We start from the raw sequence: 21,612 nt of genomic DNA on the forward strand, positions 1-21,612 counted from the left end.
TGTCAAATTCTTTTTCCCAGACCTAAGTTCTGCAATGATTGCAACACAGATGGTTTCTGCATGTACATAACAAAAAGGGCTGGGGGTCAGGGGGGCAGTGAGGCAGAGTTCACCATTTCCTTATAGTATTTACTGTAGATTATTCAGAGAGGGGCTCATTGAATTTTCACTAAAACATTTGTAAATTTAAGTGGCCCTGACTCTCTTTTTTTTTTTCCTCCAGGATTTTGCTGTGTTCTAAAGTTTCACTTTAAGTCAAACCAAATGAAAGAAAAAATCAACTAGTAACTGAACAAGAAAACAGAAATCAATAGTTTTCTATAGAGCGAGGAAGAAGTCAATAAAAATTGGAAGGCGAACTCATTATCTATGTCCAGGGTAATCAGAGTTGAGAAAAATTCTGCCATTGGTTAATTGACAGGGACAAATAATATGTCTCACAGATAGGATTGTTATTTGTGATTTGATACCTTAAAGGGTATTACATTCAGAGCTTCCAATTATAGGCTCTGATAGAAAGTGGAGTCAATATACCCTTCATTTTAATTGAATTTGGTGTTCAAATAGAAAATAAAAGTGAATTCTATCAAAAGATTGAAGTCTTGGTCTATCTATCGGAGCCTAAGAACGAGGCTACTGCATTTTCTTTTCTGTACCATATGTATTGATGTTACTTAAAAACAAGCTGTATTTGTTCTTACTTCCATGTAAACGGAACAGCAGTTTCTACTTTGGTCTGTTTCCCCAAAAGTTAATCTGTCAGGAATTTCATAGGCCTGTGCCCTGCCTCATCTGTCTTTTAGACAGTGATAAAAAGTAGAGTCACAGACAACCAGTGGAGCCCCAAGCAGGCTTGTGCTCTTAATTACTTTTTAAACTTTGAAATCAAGAAACCCTTTCCAAGAAGGATCTCTCATTTTAAATGAAGTGAATATTTCTTCTGGATACTACACTTCATTTATATCCTTAGACTAAAAAACTGAAACTCCTTGGTACAGAAAATGAAACAACCTTCTCCTTTCATTCTGGGATAGTGTCATTTCTGCTAATCTAATGCAGTGAAAGGTAACAATGTAAACATCTTGGTAAAAATAAAACTCTGGACACCTAGGTATATAGATTCCAGTACTATATTAGAATATATTATATATAAATGTTAAATCATAATTACATATAATATTAAATATATACATAATCATAATTATGTTGGCATTAGATATATATTTAAATACAACACTTCTGCTAAGCAATATGATTCTATGTAAAAGGTAAAGTTAGAGATGTTTACTGAATATAGTTCATGGTCAGTAGAAGTTTTAATTGGCTTGAATAAATAAAAGTGCCATTACACATTTCTTTCCTACAGAGATACTTGGGTTTCAATACGCTTTTATGATTTTTATTTGTTGTATAATGTTACACATTTATTTTCCACAGGGTGGTTTTCCTAAACATAGATTTTGAAATTTTAACTCTTTTCTGTAAAATTAAGCTTTTAAGATTTGCAATATCCTCTTCTTTAGGTCATTACCTGAAATGAGAGTTTTTTGGACGAAGACTTCATGGGACATCTTTTCCCTTGTGTTGAAATAAGATTGCATACAGTCAGTTGTGGATAGTAGTTGTTCTAGGTGCAGGATAATGACCTGGTTGGTGGAGAAAGATAGAGACGAAATAGAATACAGGATTCCTGATCTCCCAAACTTTACATGATAAAGGGAACAGCCAATACTAACAACATAAAGGGAAAAAGTGAACAAATCAAATATATTAACAAGTATAATATTAATAAAACTGTGAGAAATAAAATAACAGTTCTGAATTGAAATGCAGACCCACACACACATATACTCATTAGGGAAAGCTAATTGCTATAAAAGAAGTAAAGGAAGAAAGGAAGGGAGGAAGAAGGAAGGAAGGAAAGGAGGGAGGGAGGGAGAAAAGAATTTCAGTGTTGTTAGACACTGATAGCTCCTTTCTCCCTTATGTCATAGAGGGATTGTTCTGTGTGGTCAATCATGGATGTAGGCTCTTAAGATCTTTTGGTTCCTTTTCCCTCTGAATCCTTGAAGACTTCACTATTCACCTGGATAATTAGGAAATAGACATGGAGGATGTGGAGTATGTTTCCCACAAGCTGATTTGGGAATAGCACAACATCACTTCTGCACATATTCTGTTGGCCAGAACTCAGTCACAAGGCCAGGGTAGCCTCCAGGGATCCTCGATCATGGTATTCACAACATGTGGAGTCCCTGCTCACATTGCTACAGCAGAAATTATGGTATGAGTTCCAAAATTATATTGTAAAGGATTTCTGTTTCCATTTTGAGCTTGCATTCTCTTGGATCACTGACTCTGTGGAAAGCAAATCACCATCTTATGAGCAGCCTAATGGGGAGACCTCCATGTTGGGAAACTTTTAGCTGACAACCAGCAAGAAACCAACAATCACCATGTGAGTGAGCTTAGAAGTGGATGGTCTAAAACCAGTTGAGCCTTGAGATAATTGCAGACCCATCTGACAGCTTGAGTATTGGATTCTTTACCCTCAGAAGCTGTGTAAGATAACAACTATATGATGATTTAAACTGCTAACATTTGGGGTAATTTGTTACACAACAATAGATACCTATGTACATGATCTCACCTACCTGGGAAATGACATCTAACTGTGTGTCCATAAGAAAGGATATGGCATTAGTGTCCACACAGCTGTCTCTACCATACTCAGTATCCACCCTGTGAAGAAGTCAAGATCAATGAGACATAATACCTTTCCCTGAGAAACTCCTAAGAACAAAACAATTACAGATGCATTGCCCCAAATTCTGCATAGGTTCTTCGCCTTTTCTCTGCAGACCATGAAAATGTCCTTCACAGAGAATGCCAGAAGAAACGATCTCTTAACATCTGGGAACTCCCAGATTTTAGTCTTTCTTCTGCATGGGCCAACAGAGGAGATTCTGAACTTTTCCAGGGATATCAAGGAGGCCCAGACACCAGACTGGAAAAAATACCCAGATCCTTGTATTGAAGCACTTAACTCTTGTACTGAAAGGCTTCCAACAGATCCTTCCAAGACAATGATAATTCATAAGTAGGTCCAGGACAACAGAACACATTATCACCAGGCCCAAAATTCCCCTATTGGGTTACTCAAAGAAAGAATGGATTACATTGCCCATGAGCTTTCCATTGGATATTGCATAGCTGTCTAATAGAGTAAAATATATTTAGACAGGCAGACTCTGGTGTGAATACTTTTAAATTACTTACTTCTAAACATACTGTTGATCAATAGTCCTCCCTGCAGCTTAAAACATGCTATAAGGGTACCCAAATGGCCCAGTCAATTAAGCGTCTGACTCTTTATTTCAGCTCAGGTTATGATCTCAGGGTTTTAAGATCAAGCCCCGTGTCAGGCTCCACACACAGTAGGGAGCCTGCTTGTCCATCTCCCTCTGCTCACACCTCTTGCCACTCACACATGTACACACACACTCTCTCTCTCTCAAAGAAATAAAATCTTAAAAAAAATATTTTGTTGGGAGTCCTGGGTGGCTCAGTTGGTTGGACGACTGCCTTCGGCTCAGGTCATGATCCTGGAGTCCCGGGATCGAGTCCCGCATCGGGCTCCCAGCTCCGTGGGGAGTCTGCTTCTCCCTCTGACCTTCTCCTAGCTCATGCTCTCTCTCAAATAAATAAATAAATAAATCTTTAAGACATGAATAAATAAATAAATAAATAAATGAATAAAAATAAAAAATATTTTGTTGAAAAGAAAAACTAAGAATAATAGAAAAAGGCTTTTCTGGTCTCTGGAAATCATAACAAAACCAGATTCCTACTGTGTCTAAACATTAAATAGGCTCTGAATATTGAGGCAGCTGTCATCATTTGGCCTTAAGAAAATCAGCAAAATGCAAAATTGTTATCAACAAACACTGTGGGTCTGCCTTTCCAATGGCAGGACCAGTCTTTGACTGAATAGAAATAAGATGATTACCAAGTGTAAATAACAGGGAATTTAAAGTAAGATGTACTTTGTCCACCACTCTGTTTGTATGACCTGGGGACTTTTACCTCATTGAATCTATTTCTATTTCTATAAAAATAAGGATAAAGATGTTGTTACCTATATTTAAATAGAGAGACAAAAAAAAAAAAAAAACTGTAGGTGAGTTGTCCTATGTGTATTTCTATTTTTATACCAAAAGTTGAATAATAATAATGGCCTTTCCCTTTTGCCATTAGGGACTTTTAATTTTCCTGGTGGCATTTCTAGAGCTTCACATTTTATTCATTTTGTTATGGAGGTTTCCTTCAATGTGAGGAATTAAGACTGTCTTGAATTACAGGAAAGATTTTATAGACAAAGCATGACTAAAATTTAAAGTGACTTAAAAAATATTTATACCAGAAAAAAAATTTATACCAGAACTTTACCATACAAATGAATATTTTCTCTTGGAAAACTATACACATATTTTAATGAGCTGCCAAACTTTAGAATCTTTGAAAATTTCAACTTTCAGACATATATGGTCTTTCAACAAACATTTATTAAGGTCCTACTATATACACACCTGGAGCTTTACTAGCAGCTAGGCACCCTAAAACAACAAATATCTTTATTTATTTATTTATTTATTTTTTATTTATTTTATGAATGCTCATTCATTGGAGTGAATTTGATCTTTTTGTGAAATCAAATAGTCACCAGAGAACCAAGCTTCACCAGAGAATCTTCAGTCAAGTTGAAAAAGGTTGAAACTAGATAGGGATATTTATACTTTGTATCAAAAATAAGTGTGATTGGATTACAATGAAACTGATTTTTCCAATGAGGCTGGCAAATTTAACCCAAAATCAATTCCAGACTAAGGAAAAACTAACATTTGTAGAATACCTAGTATGTTCCAATCACAATACTTCCAAACATCACTCTGGGAAATTCTTTCAAAAGTCCATTATCTCTACTTACCCATGAAACTCAATGATTTTTGCAAGACCACATTGGAAGAAAATCCAGTCTCAAATCCCTCTGACATCAAAGTCAAAGACCATGTCCTTCCAGTTATAACAATTGCATATCCTTAGGAGTTTTAAGTGTTTTATGGACAATAACAATGAAATTAGAATATCTACATAATTTTGCAAGGGAACCACTTAGAAATAAAAAAATATATATATGGAACCAGTAAGTTCAGAATTATTTTCCAAAGATTATCAGTCCTCTTGATAAGTGCATCTTGTTTGTCCATGCATTAAAACCAATTTCCATTCCTACAAAAGGCAGCAAATTCCAACCAAAGAATAATTAGATGAGATTCACAGTGGACTACCCAGTTAAGATAATTAACCAGTACCTCCATGGTTGTGGGATCACAAATCCTAAAGTGCTGCACATTTATGATTGTTTGCCACTTTAGTGATTTGACTTTTAGTAACTGATAGTTGCCAAAGCCCTGCACAAAAATGACACTTTGTTAAAATTCAGAGTTTGTTAGCAAAAGCACAAAAATCTCCAAGCAGGCAATGTGTTCTTTTATTCTTTCAAAGCATTGTCATCACTAAAATCCAATCAGCCAGCCCCTGTGCCATGGCTTCTCTTGCTATAATATTTAGGCTCGGGAATCATGCTGTTTGGGTTGACAGATCACATTGCTGGAGAAATACGTAGATGACTTGGCTGAAACACCTTTAATTGACAGAACCTTTATAGACACAAAGAGTTCAGTCAGCTAAAAAATATTAGGATTAGGCTTTGCCTTTCATTGAAGCATCTTCCTATAGAAAATGAGTTTCATCCATCATTTTTGTCAAAGTCAGGGACAGCCATTTTGTCAACCAGACATGTTTATTTAATAAGTAGCATGGCATTGCTTTGTAATCCCAGGAACATCTAGAAGCACTGTCTCTAAGCCCCCTCTCCCACTGCCTTAACCTCTGTATTGTTATACCGTACTTATAGTCAACTCCCTGAGTTAGGGGGTTTTGAGATAGAAAGTAGCAGACCACCAGCGCTGAGAACAGGATTGGTACACATCTTGGCATTGGGCCCAAAGCAACCAATCAACCAACGTCCACTGAGTGGATTCTGTAAGCAAACACTTCCTCAGCTCTGAGGGGGAAATGAAAAAGAATGCCATATGTCTACACAGACAAAGATTTTAGAATCTAACTGGGGAGGAATTAGTAACAGCCACTATTTATTATGAGTTCACTATTGAAGTTCTTATATTTAATCTTCCCAATAAAGCTGTGAAGCTGTATGACTTCATACAGAGAGGTACAGAGAGGTACAGAAGGTAATGAATTTGCACACATCACCCAGTTCTTTTTTTTTAAATTAAATTAAATTGAAATTTTTTCAGTGTTCCAAAATCCATTGTTTATGCACCACACCCAGTGCTCCATGCAATATGTGTCCTCCATAATATCCACCACCAGCCTCACCCATTCCCACCCCCCCAAGACCCTCAGTTTGTTTCTCAGAGTCCACAGTCTCTCATGCTTCATCTCCCCCTCCAATTTCCCCCAATTAACTTCTCTTCTCCATTTCCCAATGTCCTCCATGTTATTCCTCATGCCCCACAAGTAAGTGAAACCATATGATAATTGACTCTTTCTGCTTGACTTATTTCACTCAGCATAATCTCCTCCAGTCCCATCCATGTTGATGTAAAAGTTTGGCATTCATCCTTTCTGATGGAGGCATAATACTCCATTGTATATATGGACTGTATCTTCTTTATCCATTCGTCTATTGAAGGGCATCTTGACTCTTTCCACAGTGTGGTGACTGTGGCCATTGCTGCTATGAACATTGGGGTACAGATGGCCCTTCTTTTTACTACATCTGTATCTTTGGAATAAATACCCAGTAGCAAAATTGCAGGGTCATAGGGTAGCTCTATTTTTAATTTTTTGAGGAATCTCCATACTATTTTCCAAAGTGGCTGCACCAACTTGCATCCCACCAATGTGTAAGAGGGTTCCCCTTTCTCCAAAATCCTCTCCAACACTTCTTGTTTACTGTCTATATATTTTGGCCATTTTAACTGGTATAAGGTGGTATCTCAATGTGGTTTCGATTTAAAATTCCCTGATGGCTAATGATGATGAACATTTTGTCATGTGTCTGTTAGCCATTTGTATGTCTTCTTTGGAGAAGTCTCTGTTCGTGTCTTCTGCCCTTTTTTTTTCTTAAAGATTTTATTTATTTATTTGACAGAGAGAGAGAGCTGACAAGTAAGCAGAGCAGCAGGCAGAGAGAGGGGGGAAGCAGGCTCCTTGCTGAGCAGAGAGCTTAATGTGGGGCTTGATCCCAGGACCCTGGGATCATGACCTGAGCCAAAGGCAGAGGCTTAACCCACTAAGCCATTCTGCCCATTTTTTGCTGTGATTATCTGTTTTGTGTGTGTTGAGCTTGAAGAGTTCTTCATAGATCTTGGATATCAACCCTTTGTCTGCAGTGTCATTTGCATGTATCTTCTCCCATTCCGTGGGTTGCCTCTTTGTTTTGTTGACTATTTCCTTTGCTGTGCAGAAGCTTTTGATTTTGATGAAGTCCCCAAAGTTCATTTTTGCTTCTGTTTCCTTTGCCTTTGGGGACATATCTTGAAGGAAGTTGCTGTGGCTGATATTGAAGAGATTACTGCCTATGTTCTCTAGGATTTTCTTAGATTCCTGCCTCACATTCAGGTCTTCTGTCCATTTCGAATTTATCTTTGTGTATGGTGTAAGATAATAGTCAAATTTCATTCTTCTGTACATAGCTGTCCAATTTTCCCAGCACCATTTATTGAAAAGACACATCAACCAATTCTTGAGCAAATGAACTCCGCTTTGCCACAAATACTAATTTTAAAATCTTAATAGCTGTTATACTATAGCTTTACTATCAATGCAAGAATTAAAAAAAATATATATATATATATAAATGTAGAAAAAATCACCTCAGTGAAGGTGATAAGTATCAATATAGCACTACAGCAGAAAAATGGACTTCACAAGTACTGAATATACAAGACAGTAATGGGGACTGTGGGAGCCTGGGAAAACATCTGAGCACATGTTGGAGGAGGTCATGGAGAGGACATGACTCCTGGTTGATCGCCAAGCTGGACATGGGCAATTGGAGACTTCTTACTCCCTCCCTGTCCTTGGAAAATACACTCTTCATAGTGGGAACTATTTTCAAGGACACAACCTTGAGAGAACAATACATTGTTGAGGTTAGCTGGATGGTATACGTGACTGAATCCAGTTAAAGCCTCCATATAGAATTCTCTTTAGTTTCATTTTTAATCTCAATTCTTTATTCCATAAAGATATGGCTTAGATAATGGAGCTTCCAACTCTACAAGGCTTAGCTGCCACTCGCTAAGCTCTCCTGGGTGCCAAGCTTTGTGCCAAATCCCCCCCAAACACCATCCCAGTACATTTTGTCAGTAGACTGTTATCCTTATTTCCCAAATAAGGGATGGAAAGAAGGGAACATTCTTTAATGTAAAGGAAGAGTTTCTTTCCCTGATACATCACAAATCTTGTCTCAGAAATGAGCTGGAAATACATTGTTCATAGTGCTAGAGACAGACAGCAACCTCACTTCTCAGACTCATCTATGAGGGAGTTCTCATCCTGCTCTACACACTTAATTTTCTAGAGAAATTCTTGATCATACTCTTCTCCAAGTTAAACAGTGGCCAGCCATGTGTGTATTTGGAGAAACAGAGCAATAAGAAATCTTGCTGTATTTTGTTTCTCTCCATTTCCAATTCCCTTTGTGCTATTATGGTTATAGTTGACAAAACTTACAGTTCTTATGCTTCCATGAACTCCTGTAGAGCCTTCCAATGCCCATGAGTTTCTTGAAGTTGAGACTATGTCTTATTAAACTGTATTCCCTCTATCTTCTAGTTTTATTTCTGGCACACTGTATGCAATAGATATCTGGTAAAGTGAGTTTGGTTCTATAAAGCTTCCACTACCTGATCTGAGTGCTTAAAATTACTTAACATGGGACATAGATTTTCATTTTATGGTAAAAGATAAGCTTTGAAGAAGCAGTTTATCATAAAAGTCTGTGTATTTTTTACCTTCAACGGGAAGGAGAGAGCTCTCACTGGCAAGGGGCACACAGGAGGCTTTTGAGGTGCCAGTCACATTTTATTTCTTGAGTTGTATAGTAGGAAAATGAATGTTCAATTGCTAACTATTCCTGAAATTTTTGAAAACACTTTTCCAGGGGCGCTTGGGTGGCTCAGTGGGTTAAAGCCTCTGCCTTTGGCTCAGGTCATGATTCCAGCGTCCTGGGATCAAGCCCTGCATCAGGCTGTCTGCTCCGCAGGGAGCCTGCTTCCTCCTCTCTCTGCCTGCCTCTCTGCTTACTTGTGATTTCTCTCTGTCAAATAAATAAATAAAATCTTACAAAAAAAAAAAAAAAGAAAACACTTTCCCATATGCTTTATAAACTATGATATATAACATATACATATAAAAGTGCATGTAACAAACAGAAAAGCAATTTAAGATCAAATATACCATACACTTGTGTAACCACCAAACCACACTTGTGTTTCACCAAGCTTGAAAAGAAAAAAGAAAAAGGACTTAAAATGCCCCCAGGTGAATTAATAATCTGACTTTAATTTCCATGTCAACACAGACGATGCTTTCTTGTGAGTGCAAGGAAGAGAGGAACACTGCAGAGATGGAGAAAGAACACCCATGGTGAGATTGAAGGAAGAGACAAAGTGATTCTTGCTAGATAGGTTTGGGGAGCAGATATTTTGCTCATATGAGACACAGAGAGACATGTTCCCCTCTCAGAAGGATGGCTGCTGTATCATCACAGAGGAAAAAAAAAAGAGAAATGGAAGTCAAATTTGGGGAAAAGATGAGATGATGTTGGATAAGAGTATTGTTGGTAGGCCTACTGATTATAGCACAAACTCAGATTTCCTGGGTTAAGATTATGATGCTGGCATGAGTAGTAGTACTTAATAAAAGTAGTAGTAGTACTTAAATAAAAGACAGGAAGCTAAATTTTAGCAAGTGTCCCACAAGAGTCATAGGTATATTGATCATTTTGAAAGATTACTACATTTATAAATCAAACATAACATGGACCATGGATTGGAAGACTACTGATTTGTATTACGAAGTGACATTGATTAACTGTGGTGGCTTGACAGTTGTCACTTTGTTCTTATGAAATATTTATAGAACAGGCTATTATTGTGAAGGTCTGAGCTTTGGAGTGAACCAAAGTAGCAACTGTTCTGCAATAATAAAATGTCCACTCCCATTTGCCCAGTGAACCTTTCCCGGGAGGTGACCCAGCTAAAGAGGATAGCACTCCATCTGGAAAGCTAATAGTTAAGCACTTCTCCCAGTGGATCAAGACCTGTGATTGGGGATATTATTATCCCCTCTACAGAATTTGTTCCATGCTCCCATGTTTAAATTCAGAAGACCAATGGCATGGAAACATAGAATTAACCTGATTGCAGCAGAAAACATTCCAGAGTAAAAACCTCTCATTCTCTTGGTCTGTCTTAATAGGGAATCAAATGTGATTTGTGTTGTGTGGAGATGATTACTGATGGGTAATTATTCTAAAATATCTCTTTTCAAATCCTTTGCATGGCAATCAAGGAAGAATGTGAGAGGTTAGGCATTACATTACCAGAGTTATCAGCAGCATATAATTTCTTAATTATGCATAAAAATGAATAGCAATACCTGCTGAAGAAGTTCCTGAATTTTCGTTGTGAAATGGGGTCTGGAGTACACATGGGCCTGTGAGCCTTAGTAGAGGCTGTATTTTAAAAGACATGAGCAAAGATGCTTCTATCTAATAGCTGTGTGACAAACCTCAGTTTTGTTATCTCTATAGTGGGAATAATGGGAATAATAAAAAAGAAACCAATTCTTCTCTGGGTTGAAATGTGAGTTACATTAAGTAATATCACAAGATGCTTATGGTGATGTCTGGCATATAACACAAGACACTCAACAAATGGTACATTTATGTTAATGGCTTTTACTTTTTACCATCAGGATTAATATTACTACAATTCTTTGTACTACTAGCTTTGATCAAAGCCATACCCAACTCAGGCAGAAATAAATTTAAGTGAGATAAATGTTATTTGGATATCTCCTTTTGGAATTAAATTACAGGCACGAGAATGAAAATTAACCTAGGTCATTAAGATAAGCCTTTGAAGATAGCTATAGGAGACAAGGGTCTGTCACAACCTTCTCCTAAGAAGGCCTCTTATTTGGCTTGGGATAAATTGGTCCTGGGGTTTTCCTTAGGGTGGCATGTGCTGTTTGAAGGAGCCAGCCACCTTAAAGTCAATTAACATATTTGCTTAAACTTCTGATCCTGAATCCTCTAAATTGGGGGGAAAATATGTACATTTTTGATCTATTATGAAGGCTTGTCAAGAGCCGATGAAGTGTGAATTGTTACTATTTGTGTTCATTTCTTGTCAAAGTAAAATGAGTACTTTACCACTCAGCATCCTTCCTTAATTGTTCCCACAGAGCTAGGCAGTTTTTGGAGACCTTATGCTCTTAGTGGTATGGATCTTTAGCTTTTTGGAGTCACATTTATGATCAGTGACTAGAGAGAGCAATTTATCTACATGGCCTTATTGCTGTGTTTGATTGGTGGGGAGGGGGAATCTAATAATAAAAAGAAGATGTGTACAATGAGAATGACACAGGCTAGAACACATTTTTAGCTAGTAATAGGATCACTACTCATTCCCACCACAGAAAACTGCGTGGAAACTACTGGGGACAAACAAACAAATTGGCACCTGTCAGCTTTTCTGCCTTAAGGGTGTGAGGGTCCATGTATCGTCTCCTGTGGCAAACACCCAGTGTTTGATGGCTACCAAGTCATTGTAAAGGTGCCACCATTTATGATTTGCAGAAGCAGCCACACCATCTCTCCTCCACTGGGATAATACCTTCATATCTCAGAGTAGCTTGTCATGAACTATGGCTATAAGAAAGAACAAAGGGAACAAACCCAAGATTGGGATGAGAGAGTTGTCAACAGCTAAATTGGTGATTAATTAAAGGTTTCTTATGGAAAAATAGTTGATCCCTGAAGGACTGTCTGCATCATGATTCTTGACAATCAGAAAGTCATTATTCATAAGTAACATATTTTCAGATTGTATGCCATTCTGAAAACATATTAAATATTAATTAATTTAATTAATGTTAGAAAAAAGAATTGAGCGTTTAGCAACATGTCAGAAAAAACCATGCTTAGAAAATTGGATGTCAACCAGTTCAATTAAATGCATTATGGGATAGATGCTCTATATAAATATAAATTAACAGGAGTATTGTTTAGAAACACTCCACTCCAATACAAATTATCAGGAAAATTAGTTCATGAGAGATGACAACTTATTGGTACATTCATGACTTTAGGGGGAAGAGAGAATTTACATTTTACCTTGTATTCTCTCTGTACATTGCAATTATGGCTTGGATCAGAAAGTGATGCTTTGGTGATTTCAAACATACATATACTGAATGAAAAAGGCTTTGGAAAAAAAAATGACTGCTGTACATTTATTGCATCCTGTTTCTGCAGTCCTCCTATGCCTGGAAGGAACAGGTAGGTTGGATTTAGATGCCAAATACAACTTCTACTCAAAAGAGAGGTTCAGATCCTTTGAGAATATTTGATAACATTTTTAGTAGTATTGGGAAAGTCATCTGCTTTTCAGTCCAGATGTATGAATCTGAGTCACTTTTTTCCCTCAATTTTCTCCTGTTTCAACATCATCTTGTATAGGTCAAGGTCAAAGTAAAGGGGAAAGTAATCCTCTGTACCAATTGCAACTCTGCAAATTGAAGGTAGTTGGAAATGTATTGTTTTTGAGTGTTACAAGAGAACTGCATCATGGACACCCACTTTCATATCCACTGGGAAAGAAAGTTGAATATGTGAGTCTTTGGTTCAAAATGAGTGGGCACAATAACCTCAGCTCCGCTAGTTTAATGTCTCTCTTTCATATCTATGTCAAATCAAGCAGGATTACAAAAGTTCACTTTTTCAACTTTTTGCAACGTTCCTGGGGCTGTGAGTAGTCAGCAAGTACCAGTCACTTCTGGAGATGTCTTGTTAAGTTGGCTTTGTCCAACAGATTTTTTTCAGGAGCAGTTTCTTTCATTGTGAGACATTCATGACACTCATAATACAATCACTCAACAGAGACTGATTCACAATAGTAAGTGCAGGTTACTGTTCCACTTAAAACAGCTCACATGCATGGCCATGATTCCTCAAAACTCTCAGAAGAGTATTCCTGGCTTTGAATGTGGTTTTTCAGTAGGGCACGTGTATGATAAATAGTGCTGTTCATTAGCAAAGAGTTGTGCTCTTGCCTTTAGAGGAGTGATGTGATTATAATTTCCTGTTCTCCGCACGGACAGTGTATACAGAGTGGCCTAGGTGAATGTCTGTAGAAATTTCACTTCCCCCTTGCAGTCTACCATTTGTGTCTTCCATGACCTTCCCTCTTTCTTTTTGCTCTTTCTCCCTCTCTTAGGCTACAATGGATCCACTTTCCATCTTTCCACATCTCCTAAACTTGATTTCAGTTCTTGTTTCTCAGGTGGTCCCATTAGTAATCTATTGTGGTAGCTCTAGTGAAGACAGCAAAAGAAAGGAGGGGGAGAAGAATTTCTGGTGAAAAGCATGCAGCCCTTGGTGCACATAGACTTGCATCAGGTCATAGCCCTAGTGCTTATGACTTACAGAACCTTGGACAGCTGACTGGATTGACGTGTCTCCATTGTTTTCTACTATCCTCAGGAATATAAGGATAATATGCCTTCCTCACTGTACACTCCAAAGAAAAAAGAACTATGAAAATTCAAAGTAGTCAGTGTTTGACTTAGTGAGTGCACTTACTTCATCTCCATTTTGTTCCATTTTCTTCTTTACCCTGCCATGGTGTCACCCTGTTGGCAGCCTCAGGATTGGGTCTAAGAAACAACAGCACATTCCCTGCTCTGCTCAAGAAAATAGGTCATCCTTTCATTATTTTAAGCATAACCCTTTTCTGATGATAGGTTTTCTCAATGGCCTTTAGGGGCAACATGAGGGAAAAGTAGTTGGGAAATAGGGGGGAACTCATGGCTCCTGTTTATTTTTCCAAAGTGAAAAGCTAATGGTTTACGTATTAGAAATTGCCATTTGTTTCAATTACCACACAAACAATAGCAATATCTTTAACAATATTATTATAATTGCCTACATCAAGTGGCACTACAATTCATAGAATTTCATATTTTTAAAATTTTGTGAGCAATTACTTTGTGCCAGATACTCTACCCAGCAACTGAGAGAGAAACAAAGCCGAATCCTGGGTCCACCTCCTCCTGTGAGGCAGTATGCTAAAAGCCTTCCTCTCTGGTGGGCCTTGTTTCTCCTTCACCATTACCCTTTCCACTGTTGACGTATGAAAATTGAAGCTGAGGTCAGGAAGACAGGAAAAGGAAGACAGGCAATATTTTTATTGCTTCGAAGAGGCAAATCCTGGTCAGAGCTGTACGTGGTGACCCTGATAGAAAGGTAGGTGAGCTGTGACCCTCAGAAGGAAAGAGCCAACTCTAGAAGCCAACCAGCCAGAACAGAGTCCCAGACATTGCTCTCACGCTGAGGTTCCCCACTCAATCTCAGGTGCCACTTCTGTGATATTCCAAGCCAAGGTCACCATCAGTGGCCTAGAACATGCAGCATTCCTGGGTCTGGCAATGTAGCTGAGCACAATGTGAAGCTAGAACCCTAGATAATTCTTTTCTTAAATTAACATATAATGTATTATTTGTTTCAAGGGTACAGGTCTATGATTCATCAGTCTTACACAATTCACAGCACTAACCCTAGCACATACCCTCCCCAATGTCCATCACCCAGTCATCCCATTCCTCTCACCCCCCTCCCCTCCAACAACCCTCAGTTTGTTTCCTGCGATTATGCTATATAATTCTATTCCAAAGGTCCGGGATGGGTAATGAGTAGTGCAGTTCACTCATGTGGTTGGTACCCCAGGGGCACTAGAACTCTGGAATCTAGTGGATATTGTCTATGAATAAAAAAGCATAGATTTGCAAACAGGAAACTTTCAAAGCCTTTTGAAAATCCTTTCTATATGTTTACTTTTGGGAAGTATAACATCTATTATTTTTAATTGTATAATTTGTTGCTGTAAAAGGAGAAATGGACATTGAAATCTCTAATTTTCCTGCTAGTCTGGAGGCCCCAGAGTAGCAGGTATTATGTCTTTTCAGTATCAAAGATAGAAGCTAGGGCCACAGTTTCATTGGTTGTTGGTATTTTAGAGCAGGATTTTCAAACTTTAGTGCAGATCAGAATCTCCTAAGGAACTTGTTGAAACAGAATCCTGTGTTTTTCTCCCAGAGAAGGTGATATATGGGTCTAGAATGAAATCTACACTTCTTCGTTTTTAACAGCCCACAAGTGACACTGATGTTGCTGGTCTTCAGACTACACTCTCAAGTAACATGGTCATAAAGCGCTACTACACCCTGAAGTTTTCATCTTCACAGTGCTCTGAAGGATTCTAGTCTCATTTATACCATATTGTCTAGGCAGAGAGACCTACCAGGTTGAACTCTGTATCCACCACCCAAGCCCTCCAGAATGCAGTCATACTTTCTGGCAGTTCTCTGATATCTGCTATTCTTGAGCCCTAAGCCATTACGGCCAGAGGTGCAGGTGCCCTGGTGTTCCCTGAACAGATTCACTCTACAACATAGAGAGTAAGAGAGAAAGCAGGTGTGTCTGGAATACCAAATCATGGAATTGGTTAGATGTGCGTTTGCTACAAAGGTATCAAATTACAGGCCTACATGGTCTTACCTGACATAATTTCATTCTGGCTTACAAGGTTCGTTATGCATGCTCTTGGAAGGGAGATAGGACATGGCTAAATTAAAAGTGTATGACGTGGAAATCTTTCAGATAGGGCTTGAAATTCAATCATACCCTAAGTGATTCACAGCACTATTCTGGGCCTGGCTCTGGCAGATTGCTAAACCTATTGAAGTGTCTGTGGAACCAGGGTGGGGAAGGGTAAAGGAGGATGGGTATGGAGGTCAGACGACCCCTGAGAAAATACGTTAGCTTCTCTGGACCTCTGTTTCCTCATCTAAAAAATAGTATGTGATGTTTACTTAACAGTTTCTGTTAATGTTTGCCTGTGAGTATATTTAAAGCTGCCAGCATGAAATCTAGAACACCGTCACACTCATTAATATTAGTGTTCTTTTCTTTTTTGAAATCTAGACTATAGTAACACTCATTGGTATTCTTTTCTTATTTTTTGAAATTTGAAACATAGTAACACTCATTAATATTAGCATTCTTCCTTTCCTCCCTCCCCTGGCTAAGCAGAATGTGGCTGTATTATTTACCACACCTGGTTCAGGTTATTCATTTATGTCACCTGCCCAGCCTTTGTAGTCACTTCAGTGTACTACTACAATAAAATAGAATACTTAAAGTTAAAAAAAAAAAAAAAAAAAAAAAATATTAGCATTCTTTCCTTTTTTTTCTTAGTGTCTCTTGCTCATTAATCAGGAGAACATGAAGGCTAAAGAAAGCAAAGAAATATTAGGTTCTCAGAAACTGCAAAGTGTTGGTCTCCTGGTAATAACTGAATCATATGTATTTTATTTTTTTTTTAAGTTTAGTGGAACTCCAAGGACTGGCCTAGAGATTTCACAACATTGGTAACAAAAAAAATCTATCAAATGGCATCATGTTTGAAAAGTAGAAGACCCATCTTGGGTATTAAAGATAACATGTGGAACATAGATGGTAAATATTCATATAAACATTCATATAAAGCCTTTATTGTTTGACAGTGGGCCATAGTAGCTCCTAAGGAATCATATTAAGGTGCAAATTATATATAATTATAGACATATATTATATATAAGTTATTATAATATATAAATTATATATAATTTAATAAGGGGTATGAAATAATGCAGGGTATGGAAAGAGAACAGAACACGGACTAGGTTTTAATTCTGTCTCTGCCCCAATCAACCTTGTGACTTCGCAAAAGTCACTAAATCTCCTGGTAACACATTTGTCTTATACTTACTCTGCACAACACTCTCTCCAAAAACAACTGGAGTGCGTTTTAGCTCATAAGTATCATGCTTTGTTTAACATCATCAAATTGATACTTAGGAAGCCAAATATTCTTCATTCAGGGAAGCATTTCCAAAGACAAAAATCTGGGGGAACTGAATCTGGGGTGCTGATCTTTATGAAAAGACAGAATTTCCCTAAGAATCTCCACTTCAGGCCTGATTCCGAGAGCCCCAGCTCATAGCAGGACATGAGGAAAAGGGTGGGCCATTAGAGTTTTTCTGAAGGTAGGCTTCCAACATATATAAGTGCTATGAGACTGGGGCTATATCTGTCTGGTCACTGTCCTATTTCAACTGCTGGCACAGTGCCTGCCATGTAGTAAGAATTCAATCAATATTTGTAGACTGTATAAGAAAATGGTGATCTAGCCTCAATACAATTGTCCCAGAGAGCTTATACAAATCAAATTGTGAAATTTTCTACCTTTCCTGATTCTGTATAGATGCAGCCGCAATTTCTGCCAGTGCCTGAAGGATAATTACAATAATAATTCATGTTTCCATGTGGAAATAAGGTATAACATTCAGACTTTCCCAAGATGTATTGTCACTCATACTTCATTTGGAAAGATTGATTTGGAAAATTAGCAGCTCTACCACAAGGCTAATGAGAAATATAGGCAAAGCTTCTGAAGCAATGGAAATTAAGAGATTTTTTTCCATTGTGATCAGTCAAAGGTGCATAGTAGAAGGCTCTGGGTGGAGCCCCACTCCACATCAAGAAGCACCTATCACCACATTTTATTCAAAATATTTTTTCTCCTTTATTAGTTCACTTACTTTGCCTTTAAAAAATACTTTTGAGTCCAAATCATGTGCATGATATTATGATAAATAGTATAGTGATAGCTAGTATATAAAGCATTTTCTACCTGCAATAGCTGCAGTGTGAGTTGGGGACATAGACCCGTGCATACAAAGCTATACATGGAAGGTCTGCCAGCATCCATACTAAGTAGGAAGAAGCCTAATAACTAAGATGTCTGAAATACACAAGGGCGGAGCAAAATGCTAGGATTGTGGGTAGTGAAAGACTGGGGAGGTGGAAAAGCCTACTGTAATGAAGAGATCACAGGACACATTTCAATATTGTAGGGCCGCATCAGTCCAAGAATCATGATATGGGGAGGGTCACAAATCATCCACAGAGATGTGGCATTCACAGTGAATGTCAGAAATCACAGCTGTTAGATACAGCAAACTCATTAGTTCTGGAGCCTAAAGATATCCATTGGGAATCCAGCTCTGCCATTTACCAGACAAGTAACCTTGAGCCAAATCTGTGGGCCTCAGTCTTTCAATCTTTAAAAATAGGCTTACAGGTATCAACCTCAGATCTTCAGAGGAACCAACGTGGTAACATATAAAGCAAGAAGCACTTTGTCAGCACACAAAGTATAAAGCAAATCTTATCATGCCAATGTGTGACTGAAGCTTGCAATAGAAAACCTGTACTGAAGGGCACTGTGGGAAGTCTGCAGGTTTGGCTGAGGTGTTTGGTTGAACCAGTTTTGGCAATGTTGTGTCAATAGGGTTACCCGTATCCCAGACTTCTATAGGATAACCAGGAAGCCAAATTATCCTAACATCCATTCTTGCCCTGTTTCAATGCATCATTTAGCTTCCATTTGAATAGTTAACCTACTCAGTGCAGAGAACTGAATCAGATAATGCAGTCTATGTTATTTTTATATTTGGACCAAGTCATTTTGCCTGGCAGTGCTAAGGAAAATAAGCAAATAACTGCCAAATTTCCACTTAGCTTGGTGGAAACAAGCTGTGAATGTGGGTAAATCTTGGAGGAGGGGTATTGTTAAAGGATGAGAAAATTTCTAGAAGAAGAGGCAGGGGGTCTCTTGAGTTGTTCTACTCTTGGAGTATTTCCATCACACACAATTGGAAAAATGTGTACATCTGTTTATGTTTCCTGTTCAAGTCACTATACTATTATCTGCAAACTTCCTGGCTTCAGTCCCCTTTCTCCCTTCTAAATGACTTTTGTACCTTGCTCATACTTTTCTTTACCAGTGAATAATAATGGCAACAACATTTATGGCCCAAGGCACTGTAATTTATAGTTTATTAAGTATTTAGTTTATTCATTTGAGTCCCCTAAGAACCACGAAAAAGGTTGGCATTGTTATTTCCACTTTACAAGTGAGGAAAGAGATTTAGTAGGGATAGGGGAAATGGGGGAAGGAAAATAACATAAATTAAAGCTGGAAAGAGGAGGGCATACTCTTGGAAATGAAGGAGACTGTGGCAAGTCAGACAGTCCAATAGAGGGCTGTGTCTCAGTGACCGTCAACTAATGTGTGGTAGGTTCTGAGCTTGGAGTTTCCTGCTTCTTTCTTGACAGCCATAATCAAAACTAAAAGAGTTCATAGCAAATTTCCCTTGGCTTGAAAATGGTGGAGTCTTGTGTCCTACAACATGTCATCTCCCTGTCCCACTATGTCAGAACCTTACCCCACTTGTCTAAAGCAGACCCATCTTCTCCAAAGCATGCTCTTGGGTGTAAGAGAAATTCAGAGAAAATCTTGATTATAGAAATACATCTACATAAAGAAGAATAACAACAGCAAAGAGAGGTGATGGGAGGAAAAAAACAAAAACAAAAACAACCAAGCACTGGTCAGATGATAATCCATTGCTGCTCAAATGCACATCCCAAAACAAATGTGTTGTGATGTATACTCTAGTCCTTAACAACTCTCTGTCCATCCATGTGGACTCCTTTCTTTCTTTTAATATCTTCAAAATGTTTAAAAGCTAATTATCCTTCTATAAACACAAAGGACAGATGGGTTCCAGGAAAGTGCTGACTGAGCATGATATAAAGCATGTCAATAGCTACCACTCTTTCATTATTTGTAGTAATCTTTACAGCATATATTTATCTGCAAGCTCATGTTTCTCACTCAGAATTTTAATGACAGTGAGCATCTTTTCCCTCTGAATCCTCACTTCATCTCTATCCTCTTTTGTCCTCTAGTTTATAAGACAAAACTTTGGACAAATGAAAGAACCAGTCTGTTGATCTTTATGGCATAACTGGTTTAGGTATTCACATCTGTCTTTGTCTGTTCAGGCTACCATAATAAAATATCAGAGACTTGAGAGGCTTTGGCTTAAATAACAGAAATTTATTTTCTCACAGTTCTAGAAGCTCAGAGTCTAAGATCAAGGTGCCAGCCGGGTTGGTTTCTGGTAAGACTTCTCTTCCTAGCTTGCTGAGGACCTCCTTCTCACCATGTCCTTTCATGGGCTTTCCTCTGTAGAGAGAGAGAGCTCTCTGGTGTCTTTTCCTCCTCCTTTTAGGACACCTGTTCTACAGTATTGGGCCCCCACACTTATACCTCATTTTACCTTACTTGCCTCCTGAACAACCATATTTCCAAATCCAGTCACATGAGGGCTAGGGCTTCAACATATGAATTGGTGAGAGGGGCACAAGTCAGTCTATAACAATATTTGAATACAAACACGTGACCCACAGACAATCTTTCCTCAATATTCCATCTTGAAACATTTCAGCACAGGTGACCCTTGACTTTTCTCCCATCCCACCATTCTTCCCTTTTCATTCTCAGCTTTTCACTGAATTCCATTTCCTCCTCTGAGGACTCTACCATACTTTCAAAATCTGAAATAGGCCAGAGGTGGTTGTTACCCAGTGGTTACCTAAGAAGCCATCTTAGAGAGAAGGAGGGTGGAAGACTTGGTCATGTGAGGAGGAAGCACAAGAGCTTGAGAGCTTTCTGAGTGGGGAGCCTCGATATTTATCTTCCTCCTTATCCATTATGAAAAAAATAAAATGAGAGTTAGAGACAAGATAGGGGTTGTTGGGTATTTATTGAGATTTGGTAGAAAGTGGAAGGAATGGCTGGATGGTGATAGGGTTATGTCAAGATGTGAGGAGGGCTTTATATTAGCCTATGGTCCAGAGGACAGAATCTAGTTGGGCATTAGATTGGACAACAGCACTCTTCCACTGAAAGGGTAGAGATCCAGATGAGCTTAAACAGCTTCTCTGAGGAAAAGAAGAGGGAGGTCAGAGAGCTGAGTGTAACCAGGGGCTCAGTTAAGAGCATCAGTGTCCCAATAAACAATGGCAAATATTGATAAAATAAAAACTGCTCCTACAGTTTGCTTTTATTAACCCTTGTACCATCCTAAGTCCACAGCTATCTTTGAGGACTCACACAACTTCTCTGGTTTCTAACTCACACTACCATTCAACAAAGAATGTAGAGAAATTATAGGACAGAACACTTTTTTTTCTGTCTATGGTGAAATGGATTACTGACGCCTATGTACTCCTTTTTTCATTTAATTTTGGAGTGATAAACAAAATGTTGACTTCAAAAA

The sequence above is a fragment of the Mustela lutreola genome, chromosome 9 (genome assembly GCF_030435805.1).
Source record: "Mustela lutreola isolate mMusLut2 chromosome 9, mMusLut2.pri, whole genome shotgun sequence".
NCBI lineage: Eukaryota > Metazoa > Chordata > Mammalia > Carnivora > Mustelidae > Mustela > Mustela lutreola.